This window comes from Dermacentor albipictus, chromosome 8, assembly GCF_038994185.2.
Source record: "Dermacentor albipictus isolate Rhodes 1998 colony chromosome 8, USDA_Dalb.pri_finalv2, whole genome shotgun sequence".
NCBI lineage: Eukaryota > Metazoa > Arthropoda > Arachnida > Ixodida > Ixodidae > Dermacentor > Dermacentor albipictus.
Window position 1 is genome coordinate 35,280,744 of NC_091828.1, and position 23,183 is coordinate 35,303,926.

The following is a 23,183-nucleotide window of genomic DNA, read 5'->3' on the forward strand; positions in this document are numbered from 1 at the left end:
CGGTGTGCCCTTCCAAATATTCGACGAAGCCTTTTAGCTCCGCGTCTGCCCGTTGCTGTGCAGCGAAGTCTTCCGCGCTTATCATTCCAAGGAAGGCGTCGTCATTCTCGTCGTCTTGCGGCGGCGGGTCAATGGGGCGCGTGATCGGCAATCGGCATTGGAGTGTTTTCGTCTGGTCTTGTAGGTGACAATGATGTCGTATTCTTGTAGTCTGAGGCTCCACCGCGCGAGTCGTCCTGAAGGATCCTTTATATTCGCTAGCCAACACGCGCGTGATGGTCACTGACGACTTTTAATGGCCTGCCATAAAGATAAGGGCGAAATTTAGCTGTAGCCCAAACGATGGTGAGGCATTCCTTTTCGGTCGTAGAATAGTTGCCTTCCGCTTTCGACAGTGACCGGCTAGCGTAAGCTATAGCTTGTTCGACTCCGTTTCTCCTCTGGACTAGAACGGCACCGAGGCCTAGGCTACTGGCGTCAGTATGGATTTCTGTATCGGCGTACTCGTCGAAGTGCGCAAGTACCGGCGGCGACTGCATGCGTCGTTTGAGTTCTTCAAATGCGTCGGCCTGCGGTGTTTCCCATTTGAACACGACATCACATTTCGTTAGATGTGTTAGCGGCTCCGCGATGCGTGAAAAGTCCTCGACAAAGCGCCTATAGTAGGCACACATGCCAAGGAATCTACGCATTGCCTTCTTGTTGATGGGTTGCGGGAACTGTGCGATTGCAGCTGTCTTTTGCGGGTCTGGACGGACGCCAGATATGCTGATTACGTGGCCTAGGAACAGAAGCTCATCGTAAGCGAAGTGGCATTTTTCCGGCTTCAGAGGAAGCCCTGACGACTTCTCTTTTCCGGCTTCTAGTACTGTCGCAAGCCGCTTGAGGTGATTGTCGAAATTTCCGGCAATAACGACGACGTCATCCAAGTAAACGAGACAGGTCTGCCACTTCAATCCTGCTAATACTGTGTCCATGACTCGCTGGAACGTTGCAGGTACCGAACATAGTCCGAATGGCAGAACCTTGAACTCGTAGAGGCCGTCTGGTGTGATGAAGGCGGTCTTTTCGCGATGATCCCTTTCGTCGACATCTATTTGGCAGTAGCCAGACTTGAGGTCCATCGATGAGAAGTATTTAGCATTGCAGAGCCGATCCAATGCGTCGTCTATCCGTGGGAGGGGGTATACGTCTTTCTTCGTGATTTTGTTCAATCGACGATAATCGACGCAGAAACGTAGGGTTCCGTCCCTTTTCTTCACTAAAACAACTGGAGACGCCCACGGGCTTTTCGACTGCTGGATGATGTCGTCGCGCAGCATTTCGTCGACTTGGTGTCTTATAGCTTCGCGTTCTCGCGTCGAAACTCGGTAAGGGCTCTGGCGGAGTGGTCGAGCACACTCTTCGGTTATTATGCGATGCTTTGCGACTGGGGTTTGTCGAATCCTCGATGACGTCGAAAAGCAGTCTTTGTATCGTCGAAGCAGACTTCTGAGCTGTTGCTCCTTATTCACGGGGAGACTTGGATTTATGTCGAAGTCTGGCTCGGGAACTACGGTCGTCGGGGTAGATGCGACAGAATCCGAGAGGACAAACGCATCGCTGGTTTCCTGAAATTCCTCGATGTATGCGATCGTCGTGCCCTTGTTGATGTGCTTGAACTCCTGGCTGAAGTTTGTCAGCAACACCTTCGTGTTTCCTCCGTGCAGTCGAGCGATCCCTCTTGAGACGCAAATTTCACGGTCGAGCAGTAGACGTTGGTCGCCTTCGATGACGCCTTCTACGTCAACGGGTGTTTCGGGGCCGACCGAAATGACAATGCTGCAGCGAGGCGGGATGCTCACTTGATCTTCGAGCACCCTCAAGGCGTGGTGACTACGAGGGCTCTCCGGCGGTATCGCTTTATCTTCCGACAGCGTTATTGACTTCGACTTCAGGTCGATGACTGCGCCGTGTTGGTTCAGGAAGTCCATGCCGAGAATGACGTCTCGTGAACACTGTTGGAGGATAACGAAGGCGGCAGGGTGTGTCCGGTCATGAACGGTAATTCTTGCCGTGCAGACTCCAGACAGCGTAATGAGGTGTCCTCCAGCGGTTCGAATTTGAGGGCCTTCCCACGCAGTTATAGCTTTCTTCAAGTGGGCGGTGATGTGTCCACTCATTACGGAGTAATCAGCCCTGTGTCCACTAAGGCGGTAACTGCGTGGCCGTCGAGAAGCACGTCGAGGTCGGTGGTCCTTTGTCTGGCGTTGCTGTTAGGTCTTGGCGTCGGATCACGGCTGCGTCGTGTTAAACTGAAGCTGGAACGTCGCGTCGTCAGGTTGTCTTTCGTAGTCGTATTCTTTACTTCCAGACTTCGGGATGGCGTGTCGTTATGTCGTCGAGGCAGTTTCTTCGGCGTCTTCGTCGGCGGCGGAGGATCTTCGTCAGTTCGACGAAGAGCAACCGCATCTCCATCGGTTGCTGCTTTTATTTTTCCGTATATGGGCTCGTTGACCGGCCCCAGGCTTGGCTAGTGTATGGTCGGCGCTGCGGCGACAGGTAGCGGCCTGGTGATGGCGAATGCTACGGTCGTCGAGAGCTCCACTGAGTAGCGGCGAGGTAGTCGGCGATCTCGCGAGGGCGTTCACCTTGCTGCGGGCGCGGAGCGTTGACGGCAAAACCTCGCAGTCCCATATCCCGGTACGGGCATCGTCGGTAGACGTGACCCACTTCTCCGCAGTGGTAGCAGAACGGGCGGTGGTCAGGAGCGCGCCAAACGTCTGTCTTCCTCGGGTAGCTGCGCTGGGCGACGGTTGGGCGTGCTGGCGGCGGTGGTCGACGGAATTACGGTGGCGTATGTCATCGCTTGCGGCTGAGGTTGCGGCAATTCAGGGGCTACTCCGAGTTGTCGTTGGACCTCCTCACGCACGGCGTTGGCAGTCGACGCCACTTGAGGCTGTGATGACGGGAACAGCTTTTGCAGCTCCTCCCGCACGACCGCTCGGACAATCTCGCGCAGGTCGTCGGTGGCCAGTGACTGAACTCCGGCGTAGTTTGTCGAGTTAGAGCGGTGGTTGAATTGCCGGTTCCGCATTTCCAGTGTTTTCTCGATGCTGGTGGCCACGCGAAGAAACTCCTCGGCGGTCTGCGGTGGGCTCCGTACCACTCCGGCGAAAATTTCCTCCTTTACATCACGCATCAGTGGGCGGACTTTCTTCTCCTCGGACATGTCCGAGTCGGCGTGGCGGAATAGGCGGCTCATTTCTTCTGTAAAAATCGTGGTGGTCTCATTTGGTAGTTGCACCCGGGTTTCTAATAGCCCTTGGGCTCGTTTTCGGCGTACGACGCTTGCGAATGTCTGCAGGAAGCCGCTTCGGAACAGCTCCCAGGTCGTTAAGGTGGCTTCTCGGTTCTCGAACCACGTCCTGGCAGCGTCTTCCGATGCGAAGAAGACATGTCGCAGTTTGTCGTCGCTATTCCAGTTGTTAAAAGCAGCGACCCTCTCGTATGTCTCAAGCCAGCTTTCCGGGTCCTCGAACGTTGAACCACGGAACGTCGGAGGCTCCCTGGGCTGCTGCAGCACAATGGGGGATGCTGGGGCTGCCATTGGGGTGGACTTGGTGGCGCTCTTCCTGGTCGTCTCAGGTGAAATTCCGTGCTCTGGGGGCAGTTGTTGAAGACGGCGGCTTGCTCGATGATCCGGGACTAGGTTGGTGTTGTCTTTGCGTTCCGGACTTGGATCACGGCTTGTCGGGGGCGTCCGGTACATGAACCAAAAGCACTTCCACCAGATGTCACGTGGTGGTGACGTTAAGAACACAGTAGCAATACTGTGAAAGACAAAACTAACTTTTATTGGGCGAACCTGTGCCCACAAAACAGGCTACACTTATAGCACAACGATAGCGGCGAACACGGTCGGCGATCGTCGAAAATCTGATCAGCGGGTCAAGCGCGTCGGCTTTTATAGATCAGTCGTGGATTGTTCCAGATTAAACGATGGGACCCGCGTGCCTTCCACAAAGTTCTACACTATTCGCGTCGCGCGTACATGCAATCAGATTACACAAGTTGCAGTGAAAGACAGTGGAGTGAACCATCGATAACATTCCAGAAACTTGTTTTACATGCAGGCGCGTCCTGAGCTGCACGTTAACATTTGTTAGGCGGTTAAACATGGTCACCCGATAAAGATAAGTACACGTGTCAATATTCTGTTGACAAATTGGAAGTCACGCTATCTAAGAGCCGGCTACCCCAATGCACAGTTAAGAAATTAAGTCCTCCCTTTACCCTTGTAACCCTAACACATATACACAGGCACACAAACATTGAAGTCTAAAAAAATCTATGCACACTGGGTAAAGTAAATCCTATCTTGTGCCTACTGTGCAATTAAAAATACGAGCGTGCGCATGAAAATAGATGTCGTGTAATTCAAATTTTTCTTGCAAAAGGCACTCAGTGTAATATAGACCGCAAGAATGCGCAAATTGAATATGACTAATTAGTTTACTTAACCCAAGCAAACCGCATAGGGCTGCCGAAGCATGTATATTAAAATGTACATGTCCGAGGGCCCAAAGCCTTGTTTATACTATAGCGAAAAGATCAACACTGTAACTTCAGCTCAACGTCTACAGTTGATTGCGGTTGGTCGACATGAGAAATATATGGAATCAGAATATTTCTAAAAACAAGCGGTTATTCAATGTTAGCAACACTTGTTTGTCTAACCAGCCGGTGTCGACTGTACTTAACATAACGCGTGTCTCGACAAGCAACAGAAATCTATCTTAGATGTTTATTGCAGAAAGGTAAGGAAAAAAGAATGAAGCAGTGCTCTAGACATTACTTGGATGCGACACGCGAAAAGACATGGAAGGAATGCCACTTGAGGACGCTGTTCGAGGCAGAGGTGCGAAATGTTACGTTGGCAGTAAAGCTCACCTCATGGCAGCATGTAAACGCGACATTTCTATTCCCCTTTTATCCTACAGTAATGAAACTCTTACGGTAAAAGTGTCCCTGCATAACTTCCATTGCAGAACCGAAATTTAGAATTTGGCAGCTGGGGCAGCGCTTTTTTAGCGTAGGTACATTAGAGGAGGAATCACAGAATTTGGTTTTCTATTTGACAGCTCACACGCCCGGAAACCGGATGAAAATATAATTCTCACTACTGCAATAGGTCCATGGACAAACGAAACATTGCACTTAACGTAGATGAAAACCCAAAACCCGTGGGCGATAGCATAGAGTCTTAGAATTCACGTACCGGCAAACGGGTGTAATAGGGAAACCATCAAAATGCTTGAAAACTAAGTCCAATAGTGCTGGACACTAATAAAGATATTTCTCTCTCATTGCGCAAATGGCATACAAAGAGACAGGCATTACATCCACGAGAACTACAGCTAATTAATTGAATAAGTAAGGTAATATGCTCAATAAGCTTTCTACAGGATTATGTGAGTGCACATTCATGTGAGACAGAAAGCACATCCACGAGAATTGCAGCTGAATAATTGAATAAGATATTTCTTATAAGCTTTGTAAAAGATTATGTGAGATCACGTTCGATGTGCTCAGGCTGCGATTCCATTATGCATGCTTTATGGTTGTGTCGGCGACGTGGCCCCTGAGGCTGCACCATTTCGGAGGTCAGGCTACTGAATTCGCAGGGTAGAGCGCTATGTACGAGTAGCTAAGAGCAGACGAAGGCAGCCAGGAGAGTGACTTCCGGTCACGGTGCTCTCAAAGGAAGCCTCGGACACTTCTCGACAGCTGGATCACGGGGCTGTTACGCGCTCTTTTGTCAGAGCTAGTAAGACCGGAAGCCCCAAACGCTTTGCGGACATTCCGGGATGCATAATCGAAGAGGTGCAGTGCTCATTCGCATACATTGTGTCCACTGCAGGACGAAGGCCCTTGCTAGGATTCTGCAAACACATCTGGCTTGCATCACCTAACCCATCGTGTGCCTGCATATTTACAAATTTCTTCGTGGTGCCTAGTTCTTTACCGTCCTCAAAAGAATTTTCTTTACTTATTATGCCCATCATTCTTTTTCATTGCCTGTTGAACAGTCCTTCACTTCTCAAGTTTAATTTTTATCGTGGCAGGTTTCAGCTTCTTAAGTTAGTTTTAGCACGTGCAATGATGGCACTTTTCGAGAATAGCGCTAAGTTGTAGATTGTGACTCAGTTGTGCGTGCTATAAGTACCCTGACCAATTTTTAGCCTTTAAGTTTTCTTCTACTGATCCGAGACTCCTGCGATTATTTGTCTTAGGTAACGTATTCTATTGCTTTTTTGCCCTGGAAGCATAACTTTTGCTTCTTGTAGCCTCTGAAGTGGCAACATGTGCACTGCAGACAGTAGGGCATGCTCGCATTAATACCACTGGCCATGTCTAGACACCACCTTTAATTTTGAGAAAAAAATTATTTTCCTGCTTGAGCCTGAAGACAATAAAATCAACCTTTGTTTCTTAAAAAAAGGTGCCTTTGCAAAAAAAGTATAGAATCACCGGTTCAATTAGAAGCATTTTCCCTCGATTTTACCAAATGTACATTTTGGTTCAATCCGAAAGAAAATGTTTTGTGGTTGCGGCTCTAAAAATATTTTTTTTTACCTGGAGGCCAATAGAAGTTATTTCAAGTAATTAGCACAGAGTATCCCCTCTATGCTGTGAAAAAGAAAAAAATTGAAAACGCAACGTTGCACACATTGGCCAAAGTTTTTTCTACGCATTTATTACCAGCACTAAATTTGGCGATCATGTTGCCATCAAAGTAGTGGAAATTTGGTGCAAATAGCTCTGTGCTTATTGGTTCTCAATGTTCTTGGGAAGTGCTCATGTGTGGGCATGTTAATAAATGACTCAATTTTTTTAGCAGAGTCGTGATTGTTTAAAAAAAATTCTCCGATTAAGCGCATTTATACGAGGTAGCGCAATTTAGAAAAACATGTTGCAATATTTGTTTGGTTGTGAAATTGCAAGTCAAGGAACCGACAGAATAAACAGTACTGCCTGTAGCAGCCACGTATGGGGCCCGCGCATACTTGCAGGTTCTTTTGCGTCACGATAATGCTGCAGGGTTGCTTTGAAAAGGACAGACGAACAAAAGGGAAAATTTTTGGGTGAGAACAGTGCAATATTATAACTTTTTATGAAGATGGGGAGGGTATGTTGATGCATTGACAACCATAATTTTGAATTTTCACTGCTTGAGTAAAAAAGAAATACTACACATTGACACCTCATTCGTGATACAAGAAACCACATCTGAAAGGAGCTGACAGCCATACGTTGTGGCCCAAGGCGTGGTTTGTTGTGTTGTTGTTATTCTACCAGCTTCTAATCTGTGCAAAACTTTGGACTTGCTTGTTCCGCTTTAGAATTATACAACATGTCTGGTTTGAGCTTGTTTCAAGAGTGCTTCATTGTTTGGGGAAACAGTCAAACCTGCAAGGTTGTTTATTGGAGCAGTGAAAGCAGAAAGCTATGTTCCACGGTATGTGGCCATGGAAGATCTACCTAAATGCGGAAAATGTAATCTCTGAATGTCATAATATGCTCGTGATGTCTGTGCCTGTTCCAAGTAAACCATCAACTGACTTGGGTCCTTTCCATCTGAGGCTATGAAAATATACGAACATGCCTCAGTCTGAACCATTTGTTTCGCCAAGAGCACTAGTAATGACAGTTGCCAGTTAGAAATCATTTATTGTTTCGCTGAGTAACGATGGTGCCGATGGTTGCAGTAATTCAAGAGTCCTAATCGACTTGTGTTTCTTCCTTCTCGGGCAAACCAGATGGCATCTAAAAGCAGCCAATCAGTCCAATTCTCAACCAATCCTTCATCTAGTCAGTCCATTTGCGGTGTGTAGTCATGCAAGTTGTTGTTTTTTTCAGTAAAGCACAACAAGCCCCATTTTGTTCAGATTCAAGTGGCTTGTTGTTTCTTGGACACGAATATATATGTACGCTTTGTACATGCCGCGTACAGAACTCAAGTGGAACATGACAACACTGACATGAAGAAAAACTGCTGTAGAATACTATAACAAATGGAAAAATATATGCAAACACAGCATATTCGGTGTAGTGTGCGTCCTATCTGGTTTGATTGCTGCCCCGTTTCCAGGTAAATTTGGAATTTGTGAGTTATCCATCCTGTAATGCACAACTCAGCTGATTAATTGCACAAAATAAGACATTTCAATGAACCAAACAATTTGGCAGCAGATTTATGAAAGCATTATCACTTACAAAATATTGAAATTTTGCAAACCGCATTTGCACCATTTCATACGACGCAACATAAAGTTGAGCAAGTTCGAGTGCATTCATGGCACGTAAATTCAAGCATAGAAAACTTGGATGATGGATTACACGACATGATCGCATGCCCTGCTTTCTTTTATGCCCGAGAAAGAGTCGTCGTAACCTGTGCGAGGCCGGACACGCATATGCAGCGCACACTTTGCCTAAAGTCTTCGAAACAGCAACGTGACACTTGCCGCAGCCAAGGCTGGGCAAAGATATTTGGCAATTGCATCATTCCACGATACACGATACTCTTACAACAAGTATTTGTGATAGAGATACAAGATACTACAGCAGCTATTGTATCCGATACGATACTTTCCATTTGTATCTTTAGATACCTCGATACATTCGCAAGTTTCTTGTTAAAGATATATATATATATATATAATATAGCAGCATGCGCATGCGCGAGAATGTTTCCTTGGAAATTTCCTAACTCCTACAGACCTTATTTGGTAGGAGTTTGGAATTAAATATCTGTTGGTATCTCGAAATTATCGTCTTTCTTGCTCAAGGTATAATATCTTCATTTCAAAACAGTGTGTGAAAGCCACCAAACGCAAGAGAACTCCATTCTTGCATTCTTCAGACTTCGTAAGAAAGCGCCATGCAAGACACAGCAGCGGTATTAGAATTTGCGCGCAAGATGCCGCACGCATTGGCGCAAGCAGCACATTATAGTGGATACGCGAAAGTGTCATGGCAATGCCGCAACTGAAAAGAACGAATGAAGAAAACAGAAGCTCGGCTGCTCACAGACGTTCACGAGCCTCTTTTTGTCGAGACTACGCTACTACCACCACGTAAATCTGCGCCTCCGATAGAGACGCGCAGACCGCATCGCCTTCCCTCGCTGGAGGGTTCTGGCAGTAAAATAAAGGTGTGTCGTTTACTTTAGCTTCGTTAAGGCGGCTTAGTGGCAGCAGTATAAGCTTGGGAAACAGAGTTCAGCCAAAGTTTATAGCTTCCCAAGGTGATGTTGCGATAGCCAGTATCGTGTAGCTTACGATACACGATACATTCTTTCATGCAGCGGAAATACAGTTACTGATACACGCCTTGCAAGGCATATCATGATACAGATTCAGGATAACCAAAGAGCATCGAAGACGGTATCTAATACGTGTGTCTTCGATACTGTCCAGAACTGGCCGCAGCACAGTGGCCACAAGTGGACGCGCGCGGCAAAAGTTGAGGCGACATGTTTAGCTGTAGCACAGGCGTATGGGGTGGGGTCATGTCACTGTCTCCTACGGTCTGTGAGCCAGCTCATCAACACTTGTAATCCCGGCGCTGCGTCGCTAAACGCTGAGTCGAAGACATCGAGCGCGGAATGACGCTGTCCAGTGCGCATTGGAAACCATGGCGAAAAGCGCTCACATCACCCAGGCAACAGTCACCTCATCAACGGCCCCAACAAAAGAAAATATTGTAACAGTGCACTTGCACATGACCACGCACGCAAGAGGGAGACTAGCAGGAAGTGGCGAAAAGCAGCAGTAGTTGTTACCTTTGTACCAGTCTCAGAGTTTAGCACTACTTTTTTCCTATGTAATTAGTCATACATACGTTTGTGCGTGCAGAATATGAGCAGTATACCCTTAAATTAGCTGTTTATTTGTATGCAAAAGTACAGGTCCTCAGTTTGGTTGCATGACAAATTGCCATGCCTCAATAGATAGAAGAAACAATTTTATTACAGTTTAATAAAATCCAAACAGTAATAATCACAACAATATAATGACGTACATTTCTTTTGGTATCTATAGAGCCCATGTCTTGGTACGGTATAAATTCAACTATACATCGCAAGTACTGTGTCCTGACCACTATTATTCACATGTGCAAAACCATCATAGCAATTCTTCAACAAATATCACGGTCATTAGTGACATGCACTTTGTAACTGCTTTACATGAGCATAATGTATACAAATGGTCCCTGTGTACCTACACATGACTAGTGCCACCGGAGTACTATTACTCACAGGTGTAAAACCAACAAAGTAGTTCTTTCAAAAATATCACAGCGCTTAGTGACGTACACGCTGTAACTCCCTTGTAAAAGCTTAATACAAACAGGTGAGGACACAGAAAGCTAGCAGTGGGCCCACATGGAAATAGCACCGCCTCAATACTAATTCACAAGTGTAAAACCAACCAAGCAGTTCTTTAAAGAATATCACAATGCTTAGTGACATACATTTTGCAACTAGCTTATATAAGCTTTATACAAACATGAGAACATACACAAAGCTAGCGGTGCACCTACAAAGAAGTGCGGCCATCTGAACACTATTATTTGCAAGTGTAAGCTCAACAGAACAGTTCGTTATAGTGATGCAAATTTTGTAACTGCCTTATACAAGCCTAATGCAAGCACAAGAATGCGGAAAAAAATTAATTAGAAACTTTCTCTGTGCATACGCAAACAGATCAACACAAATGATAAACACCGCTTTGAAGACATGTGACTGTGGCAAAGCGCAGTGTTGTGCCGGTTGAAACTGCCATCCACAAAATATTGAGCAATGCTTAAGCCACAGGCAATAAAGTGCTGAAAGACTGCGTCTCTAACGTGCCTATTTTAATTCAAATTTCTTGAATATAGGGCTCTCTTGCAGATAATGCATCTGATCCAACTGACCTGATTTTACACCTGATACATGCATACAATGCACTCAAATATAACTGGTAATAATAATTATAAAAGGCATTTTAAACTTGATAGTATGATGAAGATGCATGACTACAAAAGTTGTCACCCTCGTACTTGTTAAAAAGGTGTTAGTACGACACGTTTTTTCCCTCAATTTTTGCATTAATGGACACCCGGGAACCTCGAACCCACACACAAAAAACAATACTGCTATGTTAATAGTGTTATGAATAATTTTTTATGAAAGCTTTTTTACAGACAAGTTGTAGTCTCATTTCTGGAGGTTGAGCTTTATCATACAAAATAACATTAAAGTGGTCACATGGGAGCATGACACTATGTCAAAATGTTCGTTTCAGTTGACTCTCTTGCCCTACAAGTCGCTGCTCACTGTGGCCAGTGATGAAAAAGCAGTGTTTGTGTGATTTTTATCACACTTCTGTCCTATGCCATCCTTACCAGGGTTGGCGGCACAGAGATAGCCGAATTTCGACAGTGTTGCTTTCTCAGGTGGTTGCTTTTGATTTGCTCAATATCAGCTGGCACTTCAGCTGCATCAAACTTCTTTTTTACCGCTTCAACAACAACATCAATAACAATCATATGACACCTGTGTTATCCTTCTAGTTGCCTACAAATACTAGTCAATCTAGCAACAACACCGACAGTCTCTACTATCTTCTAATGGGGGAGAGGTGTATCCCACCATGTGTTCCACATTGTTGCTATGTGGGCTGCCTAGGGAGGCAACAACTGTAATATGTTTGCATTTGCATATCTTAAAGTGATGCTTGTACTGTGTTATAACACCTAACTTAGTCTTGCACTTGCTGCACAAGAACACTGGCTCACAGTCGTGGTGAAAAGCTTTTGTATGTTGAGCAAATGAGTTGTATGCACTACAAAAAAGTCACAGTGATAGCACACATGTTGCTCTACCAGGCCTAGTGCGGTTCCTTCTTACACTGCTGCTTATACTGACGCGATGCTGCTTGCCTCGTAAACTGTTGCAGCTGCAGTAGACATGGCAGTCTCTGTATATATTGCTGCCGTGTAATCTGTCATGGTAACTTCAGGGGGTATCAGGCTCACTTCTGCAACAGAGATGTCGTTTGTCCCTTGAGGGCTCTCGTCATCAGGGCCAACAATTTCGTAGGCATTGCCTCCTGCATCGAAGCACCATTAAGAACAGCCTGAATTATTAACATAGCTCTAAAAAGTACGGACATCAAGACTTAACCACTAGCTTTGCAGATCAGCGACCAGGCTTAATAAATAACACTTGCAGGAGGAGTTACACAATTGTGTGTGTACATTACAGTAAAGCCTTATTAGAAGAGACTCGAGAGGCACTGGAAACATGTCTCTCGAAGACAAAAATTTTAAAACACTGAGGAGCCAGACTAGATAACTTTATTATGCATCATATCTAAAGTATGTTTAGATATGCCTGAAGAATAATTGCTCAGGGTGGCTTAAAGGGCCCCTAAACCACTTCTCCACATTTTCTGAACATTTCAAGTAAAGACGCGTATCGAAATCAGAATGCCGTCCCAATCGACGATGCCAAAAACCACATTGCGTACCACTGCGGCAGCACCACAATGTAAAGAAAACGACCCCGTGTGCCTCTCTGGGCCTATCCTGACCCCCCCCCCCCCCCCCCAATTTGCCCTGACGTCACCAGGCTGTCTCTGATGATGTCACCCGTTTCCGGTGCTCTCGATTGATCCAACGAAAGTGTACGACTGCCGGCAGGGCCTGCAAGCAAATACACACACTCTTTCTTCCTCGTCGCGTTACTCGCGATGCCATTGTCGGCAGCCAATGGGGGCAAAGAACAGAAACGCCAACAGAAGGGTCTCCCTATGAGGGTCTTCAACACGAGTGACCATACAGTTCCATTGTATTGGCGAGGTCATTAGCGCCACCCCTCACAGGACGACGGGCCACCGCGGCAGCATCAGAGCTCGTTGGTGATCGCCTGTCTCGTAACATTTTGAGGTGTACTAGGTGAGGAAAAGACGATAATGTCCAGATGGCGTGTACCAGATGACAGAGTGAAATGAGCGGGGACTACTTTTCGATAATCAAACAGAGTACAGGGATACAGAGATACAGAGTAGCAGTGGTCCATAATACCAGCCCATCCCAACATAACTATAAATTAGCACATACCAACATGCTGTGAAACAGCTGTTGCAAAGCCGCTGGTGCTGGCAATTTCCGCAGCACTGCAGTGGTACAGCCAAGTGCCACCTGCATAGTAACAAATGCATATGCATGTTAGCAACTCAGTAGTTGCTAATGGTTACATAAGCTTTACACTACACAATGCAGTAATCTAGACAACTTTGTTGGAACAAATGCACATAATTAGGACACCATTTAAACACTAACACGATGAATTGCCCCCAGTCTCTCACTCACTAAGGGATCATACTACTGAAATATTGGTGGAGAGCTCAGATTAAGACAGCCCATAAAGGACAAGCTTCCTTTCAGGAAAACAGCTATTACAGCAGTTAGTTTTCTTGATCATTTTATGTACTAGCTTTAATTTAAATGTCATGCAGCACTATAAAATATGAAGTGCCACATTTCTAGCAGCAGAAGGCGTCGTCAGCCTCATGATACAACTGATTTTTGCACTGTTTCTGTCAGTGAGCTGACACATACAAAGAAAACCGAATTCACACATACATTTACAGCAGTGGCGTAGCCAGAAATTTCGTTCGGGGGCGGGGGCTTATGTTGTAGCTCAGCCTCCTCCTTAAGAGGAAGCTTTAGCTCGGGTGCTGCTATTTGAATACATGTAGAAGGGTAATTCGTTTTTCCTCGCAACAACTGCACCAAATCTGACGATGTTTGTTGAATTTAAAAGAAAAACTTTATTTCTGGTGAATGTTGGTTTCGAATTTTTGCTTTAGGCAGTCAATTCTTTATTAAAAATTGGCCAAAATCGCAAGTTTTCAGAAAACGGAACTATCATGTTTAAAACTCTGTACCTCAACAATGAAAAATGATAGCACAATTCTGTGAATTGCATCTAATAGTACATCTACAGCGGACAATATAGATATGGTAAACATGCATCTAAAAAAAGTTAGTATTATGGAAATACGACTTTTGCAGAACCCTTGTACACAACGTAACCACTTCACGCAAAATACAAATTGACACACCAAATTTGTCCGCATTGACTTTCCTAATAGTTGACGATTAAAGAACCGAGATATCTGTTCTTGGAACATAGCTATTGTAACGTCGTGCTTCTATTTTTTCGAAATTTCAAAATTTTAAAAATATTTATACAAAATTCAGGCCATAAATCGAAATTCCGTTTCCAAGAGACACTATAATTTACCTTCTTTCTCAAATGCTAGAAATTTCATTAAAAGCGATTAGCAGGATTATCTCACAAAGCATTTCTGCGTTTTACATGTATTTGAATAGGCCGCGTCAGATTGGACCCCAGCTAAAGCATCCTCTCAAACAATTTGTCGAGGGATCAAATACATGAATAATAACTGCATTACCATTGTCAAAAATGCTGTAAACGAATTCTTGAACGCTACGCATTGTCCAAACAAGTAAAATGCGTATTTTTCATAAAATAATATTCTGGTATGTGCCAAAAATATTTCCCAAAGTAACTGATATCAATGCTTCCATGTTTTTGTCTATTTAATAAGTACATAAAATATCACACGAACTTTAGAACTATATCAGTTCGAAATGAGGAAAGCAGCGCATACCGCTGATATGAAAAATGAAAAAGCCCATGATATGAACAAGTTGAGGACAAATATGTTAATGAAACTTTCATTAAAGAACCGTGTTTACATTCTTGTATATATGCAATCGTCAGTGAAAAATCTCCTTGACGCTGTCATTTGTTGCAATGTATTACGCAGGAGCAGCTGTCACCGGTCGTGAATCGTGAGCAATTGCACCGAAATTATAGTCGCAACAGAGAGGACGTATAAAAACCAGGCGTTCTGCAAGCTATACGAGGGCGAGTCAAATGAATGTGATCCAATGCGAATATATGACAAACGGGGTACTTTATTAAAAAGAAGCGTTCATGAGAATTTAGACATTTGCCCCATTGACTAACGAGTCGCGTGATTCCCGTCTCATGAAACTCCTTAGGGTGCTGCTTCAAAAAGTATGTAACTGATTCTTTCATGTCATCGTTCGGCACGAATCTATTTCCGTTGAGCTGTTTTTCGGTTGCCCCAAAATGTGGAAGTCACAAAGGGACAGGTCTGAGCTGTATGGCGGATGCTGCAGGATTTTCCACTTGAACTTTACCAGTTTTGTGTTAACCACATCAGCGACGTGGGGACGGGCATTATCGTGGGACAAGATGGCCCAATTCGTCAATTTTCCACGTAGTTTATTCTTGATTGCGACACGCCGTGGTTCCGGCGTTTCACAATATCGGAAACAATTGATAGTCTCTCAAGAGTGAGCAAATTCTATCAGTAATGGCCCCTGACGATCGAAAAAAAAGCCAACAACACCTTTCCGGTGAAAATGACGGCCTTTGCGTTCTATGGCCGTAATAAAGTGGAATGTTTCCACTGTAAGCTTTGCCGTCGTGTTTCAGACTCGTTGTAGTGGCAACATGGTTCGTCCCCGATCACAATAGCAAACAAGGAATCGTCATCCTCATTGTGATACCGAATTAGATTAGTCAAAGCAGCGCCAAACTTCTCCCTCTTCTGATGGTGGATCAAAAAATTGGGCATCGATTGCGCACACACGAGAGCCGATAACCGAGGTGCTCATGAATTATGGCGGAACCGAAGCATGATTGATTTTCACACGCTCTGCCAGTTCATCGATGCTTGTCCTCCATTCTTGTCTCATCAGCTCATCAACCTTTGAGATTGTGCGGGATGTGACTTCACGATGGCCTTGGCCCGGTCTTGGAATGCCTTTGCAACTTTTCCATTCTTCTTTGAACCGTTTCATCCCACGCTTTGCAGGGGCCAATGAAATGCAATTTTCAACGTACACGGCAGCCATACGGCGATTACTTTCTTTTTGGGGAACGCCTTTAGCTGTCAAAACCTTCGCGACACCACGCTGTTCAGCTTTTGGGGTGTCCATTATGTCAGGCAACCATGTTCAACCCAAGGTATGAGAGCATTAAAGAACATTTATCCTCACACATGCGTGCCACTTTTGTAAATGATGCCACTCTGCTACGCGCATGCCTCGCAGATAATGAATCAAACCATTATTGCGACACGCACTCGTCCATTAGAAATGCAAAGATACAATGGGATATACAAATGCGAAGATACAGCTTGATAAAGGCCAAAAAGTGTGACTGGAAACGAAGTTCACTTCACGTATACACGAAACCTCGCAACATGATATTTAAGTAAACGTATAAGTCTCCGATAAATCTACGCTTCTAATAAAAAGTCTCTGTACATAATGCGTCAAACAAGGCAAATAAACATGTTGCGCGATCACAGATTCACAGAATCCTAGATTCCGCCCCAATTCCATCCACTCCCCCCGATGTATCGCACGCGACGGAAGGCGGCGCGCTTGCTCCCCGCTTTTCTCCTTTGCGCGCACACGACTGAGTCACCATCGTCGGCTCAGCCATTTCACCCCCCCCCCTACGCTTTCACTCGCACATACAGCATGCGGCACGCGGTCACGATGTTATCACCCGTGGACTTTAACGAAACATGAGGGCGACGGTGACGGCAGGAATGCGCCTGGAATGTCCATACAATTGCTATCGCAATAATATAATAAGAATATCGGGCAACTGAAGCGTCCCGAGGCTCATTACTTTGCACAAATGAAGAAGTAACAAAATCGAACTTTCACCATGCGAGAATTCGCCGCGCCACAACATTGTATTTTTTTTTCTTTGAGGCGGGGGCGCCAAAATGAAAAAAAAACGCATAGGAAAGTATGTTGACCAAAATCCAATGTCTACTTTGGGCACCTAATGTGGCTACGGAAGGAATATCGAAGAAAACATGAGACGCTTGGTCCACTGAGAACCAACCATACGCATACTGCTCGACATCCTACACCGGCGAGACAAGACTTTCCGGGGAAGTTCTGCAAAAGAGAACGCGGTGCAATAAGTCCAGTCCCCACAGTGATGGCGGCGAGCGACCATTGTTTCTTTTTATCGTCTGCTAGCCAGAAAGTGTACAAAACTCTGCCAGGCGAAAATCCACTCGGCCGGAGAAAACCGAACGCGCAACGAATTGCGCCGCGCGCTGGTCGGGGCCACGCGAGAAAAACGTATGCGCTCTGGCTGGCTCAGGCAGCCCCCGGGTAGGCGAGCGAGAACAAAAAAAAAATTGAAGAGGCTCAATGTGTCTTCGCGAATAAAAGCCAGAGTAGAAAAAAATAAATAAGAACGTAGTTACCTTGTCTGGCTTTAGTGTTTTGACATGGATGTTTTGGCGTAGGTTAAAAGAAATTTTGATATTTTTTTATGTGTCACGGCGGCACAAATGAACCACCACCACGCTTCGTCTCATTGAACCTCGCTGCATGCTTTGTCAACTTGTCTTCTAGTGTGTTGATGTGACTTGTCTCGTTGTGTGTTCCGATGTAAGACTTTAGAAAAGTCAATGGACCTTTGGCCTCAAATGTTTATAACAACATTAAACCCACCGTTCCGCCACTGAAAATCTAAAGCACAACTTCGGAAATGTCCCTTTCACATCAAGAGTTTATGATATTTATACCCATATATTTTCGGAATTGACATCCATGCGCTCCATAGATTCCGCGGCGAGCCCGCTCACCATCAAACCGCCCTTGAAACGTTGTGGTCAGATAGGGCTGCTTGGCGTTATGTGACTCTCGGTGCATGGGCGTTGCCGCGAAATCCAGCCCGAGTTCACTATCTTCAGGGTTAAATGTCTTTTCGAGCGTCAAAAAGACATTCTAGAGAAAATCTAGAATGATTTCCGGCGCCGGGGGTTGCTTTCGTCGGCGGTGCATGGACAGCACGAAAACATTTCGGGGGGGGGGGCTGAAGCCCCATAAGCCCCCTCCCCTGGCTACGCCCCTGATTTACAGTGCCAAGTGCACTTCTCCTTCTGAAAACGCAGCCACCAGTTCTAATGCTGCTGAAAGGGAAGGTTATATACAGTGCGAGACTGCATGGAACTACCACTTATGACTGTAAGTTTATGATCTGCTGATTGGAGAGGTAGTCACATGCTATTTCTAGTCTCTTTTAGAAGCATTACTAAAGGATGAATTGAAATCTATTCATAAGTCACGAATTTCATGCATCCACAGTTTGGCTATATAACTTGTGAGAAAAAGACATGTTTACCTGGAATAGCAACCTTTTTTCCTGCTGCAAATCTTTCATTTGAATTAATGAAATAACTTTACAGCGTCATAATATATTGCATTTCTCGCAACTACTTGCCGGCAGTGGCGAGTTAGTGTTTATATCTGACTCATTGGGCGACAATACTGCCAAACACAAATGCTACACGAACACGAGAACACGTCCCTCGAAGAGAATAGCAACCATATATGCCTCTGTGAGACATGATTGCACCTTTGTGGTCAAAATGTACATTAGCACGACATCACCATCTCATTAAAAAAAGCCTCAGTACGAGGCAGCAGCCAACTGAATAATGTGAAATTGCAACTGATGTCCACTTACTGGTGGCCTGTGTTTGAGTCACTTCTGGCAGTAGACTGGGTGCTGAGAAATGCACGTCCTGGGTCGTCCTTACAAAACATACAAGTTATGTCAAATGTTGAAAATATATATACGCTGGCATTTCATAAGTCGCAGAACAAACGAGTAAACTAATAAACAACTGTAATGTAAACAGAGTACACATCATAATATAGGCTGTCAACTGGTAATGCATTACCCGAAAAACCTAATGCACAGGAAAGACTACCCGCCGCGGTTGCTCAGTGGCTATGGTGTTAGACTGCTGAGCACGAGGTCGCGGGATCGAATCCCGGCCACGGCGGCCGCATTTCGATGGGGGCGAAGTGCGAAAACACCCGTGTACTTAGATTTAGGTGCACGTTAAAGAACCCCAGGTGGTCAAAATTTCCGGAGTCCCTCACTACGGCGTGCCTCATAATCAGAAAGTGGTTTTGGCACGTAAAACCCCATATATTATTATTACAGGAAAGACTATATGTATACACACGAAGCTGACACACAATTCCCTCTAGGTTTTTCTGTGCAATATAATATATTCAAATTATTATGTCTCGTGGTTAGAGCTAAATTAGTGTAAATTATGCACTAAATTAAGTACCCTGGAGAACTTTTCTTCAATATGCACCTGCGTGCGCTTCGAAAGAGTAGCGTGGTAAAACTTACGTACATGGCATTTAACATAGTTGCTGAACACGGATTTCCTTTGCTCTGTGTCGTGTACAGTGAGTTACATATATCTGCCCCCCCCCCCTCCCATTTTAGTACTAGCCACACTGCATGCCACTGCACCTATACGCACGTCAGTAAACCTCACGACGCAGAAATAAAAAAAAGAAGTGCCAATCACCCATGCCTGCAAGTTGTACTGGGCCTAACCTAACCAAGCATGGGCTGTTGTTTTCTATAGTAAACAAAGGCACCGTGCTCATTGCAAGTATGTATCATGTCACTAAGCAAATATGCAATTTCACTGTACCACAATTTTTTTTCACATGGATGTATCTGTTTAGAGGTAAGACAAAAAGCGGTCACTTCTCAGAACTAATCAGCTTCTTTTAAACACATTTCTAATTTTTCAATGACACTTGCTGCTATGTGTTTGTCTCCAGAGAGCATACTTGATTTGACTTTCCAATCAGAGACATTACATAAATATACCGAGTTAAGATGAATGCCTAGAGCACGCGAGAATTTTCATCTTGGTGTAACATACTGTATCTTGATTTTGTTGACATTTGGTAAAATGGTACACCCAATATACCCACATACTAGTTTTTGTGTGCAAATTGCATGCCAATGTATTTTCATTTTTTGACATTCGCTCCTCTGCACTACGTGAAGTCGCACTGCACTGGCTCTTTCACATGCTCGTGTCTTCGCCTTCTTGCGTTATATAAAGCGGGTGCCTGAAAAATATGGTGTGCAAAAGTGAACGCAAGGGTATGGTCCAAATCAACATCAAGACAGTAAAGGCGATCAAATAAAATAAAGTCTTAGCTCTTAGTCTTCCTAGTAAAATGCATGCAAAACCTCCAAATGACTGCAACAGTCAACTGCTAAACTAACTTCAATTTTTAGATTTAAACAAAAAACAATTAGCCAACAGTTCATCCTGGTTTGTCACCAATGTTAGAATACTCCTGCTAATAAATAGAATATTGGTCATTTTCAGACGTCATAGGTCTGTCATAAGTCTGATGTATCTCATACACCATTTGTGATACATCCTAAGCACGTGCCCAGTGTGCCCCCGCACCATCCCTGGTTGTGCAACTGCTGAAGCCATAGTTAGAGGATCATAGCTGCAAACATGATGTTCAGTAAGGATGAAAATATTGTCCTTCAGTTCAATGGATATATCGATGTGCCTATAAAAAAGAGCAACAAGGCTTGTTATGGCAAGGTTACCCATATTTCAATACTAAGAAAGTTCACTGTGGCCTGCATCTAAGCTTACTAAAAGGCATGAAATTATTTTCATTCATGAGGTTCCCAATGCAGCAAATTTTTGACAGACTCGACTACTGCTGCAGTTTGAAATCTAGCATTTTAGACTTTTGAAGGCATGTAAAAGTTGCAGTGAAACCGCAGTTATTAGTTTATTAGACCAACTTATTGTTCTGTGTACGACAGACGACTGGTAACACGGGATTAAAGCAACATTTTATTTTGATATTTTATTTCTCTACTAAAAATATTCAAGCGATAAACACATTTTGATCTGCCATGCAGTAGCAAAATGCACACATTACGCTTGTAACCCCCAGAGGAGGGCTCATTTAGCTGTTCATATGACATAACTCTGACACGCCAACTCATATTAGCAAATGCACAGGCATGTCCAAAACAATAGGCGTATGCAAAGCGCCCCTGCAATTGTAATTCCACACAGCAGCCGTTATATTCGATGCCTATGCATAACTAGCTGCTCGACAATTCACCGAGTTCGTAGACATAAGCATCCTTTCAGTTTCGCACCGTGCACGAAAACCGCAACAGGAGACAAAACCAGACCAACCTATAATCACACCATTTATTACATGAGCAAAAACAGTTCAGTCTTAGGGATAAACACTGTGAGAGCGATTTAGTGCGCGACGGCGACAAGCGACGGCTTCGAGCGACAAAACGGGCCGTCGCTTGAACAGATGGCTCGGTTCTGGAAATCTAGAAATCGTCGCTCGTCGCCCGAAAGTGCTATGAGCGTCTAGCCAATAGCACGAAGACGGAACTGGATGTACATCGCTCAAATACTACAGATTGCCGCGCGGAACGAGCAAATGATTCAATTTTTATACGTGCAAGGATACGAACCTACTGCAAGACCTCCGGAAATATTTTATGCTACTTTTTATAGTAAAATACATAAACGTAAATTACTAAACCACACGTCACGCGTGATTGCAGCTCTCATACCGGCAACACCAGGGAGGGGTCGCTCAAAATCGTCGCTCGCGCGGAGTACGACTTGTAGGCGACGAGCGAACGCGACAGCCATCTCCATCGCGTCGCTTGTTGCTGCCGCGCGCAAGATCGCTTATATGGGGTTTAGACTTTATTCAGCATAAAACATGGATTCCTCATGCGTTTTCAGTAAGTTGAAGATAACGCGCCCAATTGACCTCTTGCAGCATGCAACTGAATGCCTGCGGCAAAGTTTCTAACTAGCACTGGTGCTGCACGTAACTTCAGTGGTCGCAGATTCCCCCTGGGCGAGACACCATCAAGCGCTCGGCTTATTTATAACAAAAGCATGCTGCCAGCAAAATTACGCCTCCTGTTATGCGATTCTTTATTTCAACAGCGTTCCGTACACAGTACACTGCCAAACTGAATAAATTCAAACACACAAAACGCACGCTAATCACACTCCGCATAGGCTCGGAATCACGGGCTGGTGAACAATCCATTTTAAGCGTCCTCTCGCCTGGCGTCTTATTGAACATACCATAGTTCTGGCAGCGTTTGCGATTTTCAAAGCTCTTACGGATAACGGCAAAGTGATAAAATCACATGCACTTATCGCGACGACTGGCTTTTTCGATTGACATCGAGAGACACAGCACGTATGCCTAGTCCGTTGTAAATCGCGTCGGCCACGCGCAGCGACGGCTTCCTGGCGATAGCGTGTCATATACGGAGAATGTGCACCTAAGTGAGAATTCACTTACCGTGGAGGATTTGTTCTTATATACAAGGCATGACGAACGACTGTCGCGTTTTCGCGGCGACGCGAGATGGCTGACACACGATCTCCCTTGGATGGCCTTCGTAGCAGCTCGCTGGACGGATCACCTTTCTCCGGTGCTGTGTTTTTCCGCGATCTTGAGCGCGCGCGCGCGGTGGAGCAACTCCGAGTGAAAAAGTAGAGCGCTCGCTACGCGTTCCTTTGAACTGCGGTGGCCTGTTCTCTTAGAATCAAAACGATGTGTTCTTTGCTCAGCGTGCATGAGTGATACATTGCCATGTTCGGGGCCAGCCACCTACAGTTGAAGCAGCAGATTACGCTACGTTTGTTGTTCTCTATTGCCGCAAGAGTAGAACGGGCATTCTACTTTCTCTCTGAAGGGGAGTGAAAAGCACATTTCACTCTCTCCTTGTTGACCGATTGAACAATCCATTTCACTCTACTCGACATTTTGCGAGAGTGAAACAAAGCTTTGAAGAGTAAATCGGCCGCTTCACTCCTGTGATACCCTTCCTAGTTTTTATAGTGCAGAAAGATGTGTAATTGTGCCCTCTTCGAGCCCTTAGGCATCGCCGGTTTTCTTGGTGAAGAAAAAGGATGGCAGCTGGCGTGTTTGTGCCTACTATCATCAACTGAACAAGATCGCGAAAAGGGATGCGTACCCTCTTCCGCGGATTGATGACGCTCTCGACTGCCTTCATGGATCGAAAAACTTCTCTTTAATCGACCTCCAACCCAGTTATTCACAGATTGCGGTTGATTAACTAGACCATGAGTAGACCGTTTAGTTACACCGAACGGCCGTTAAAG

At 45.0% G+C, this 23,183-nt stretch overlaps 1 protein-coding gene across 2 annotated transcripts in view; it reads right to left on the reverse strand.

Moving 5' to 3' along the window:
* The window catches only part of LOC135901533 (monocarboxylate transporter 5-like), a 60,635-nt gene extending 38,203 nt beyond the window's left edge, over positions 1-22,432 (reverse strand). For both annotated transcript variants that reach the window (XM_070522786.1, XM_070522787.1), the window contains exon 1: positions 22,357-22,432. The gene's annotated coding sequence lies outside the window, so the exon portion shown is untranslated. The remainder of the gene's footprint in view (positions 1-22,356) is intronic.
* Between the last annotated feature and the right edge of the window lie 751 nt (positions 22,433-23,183).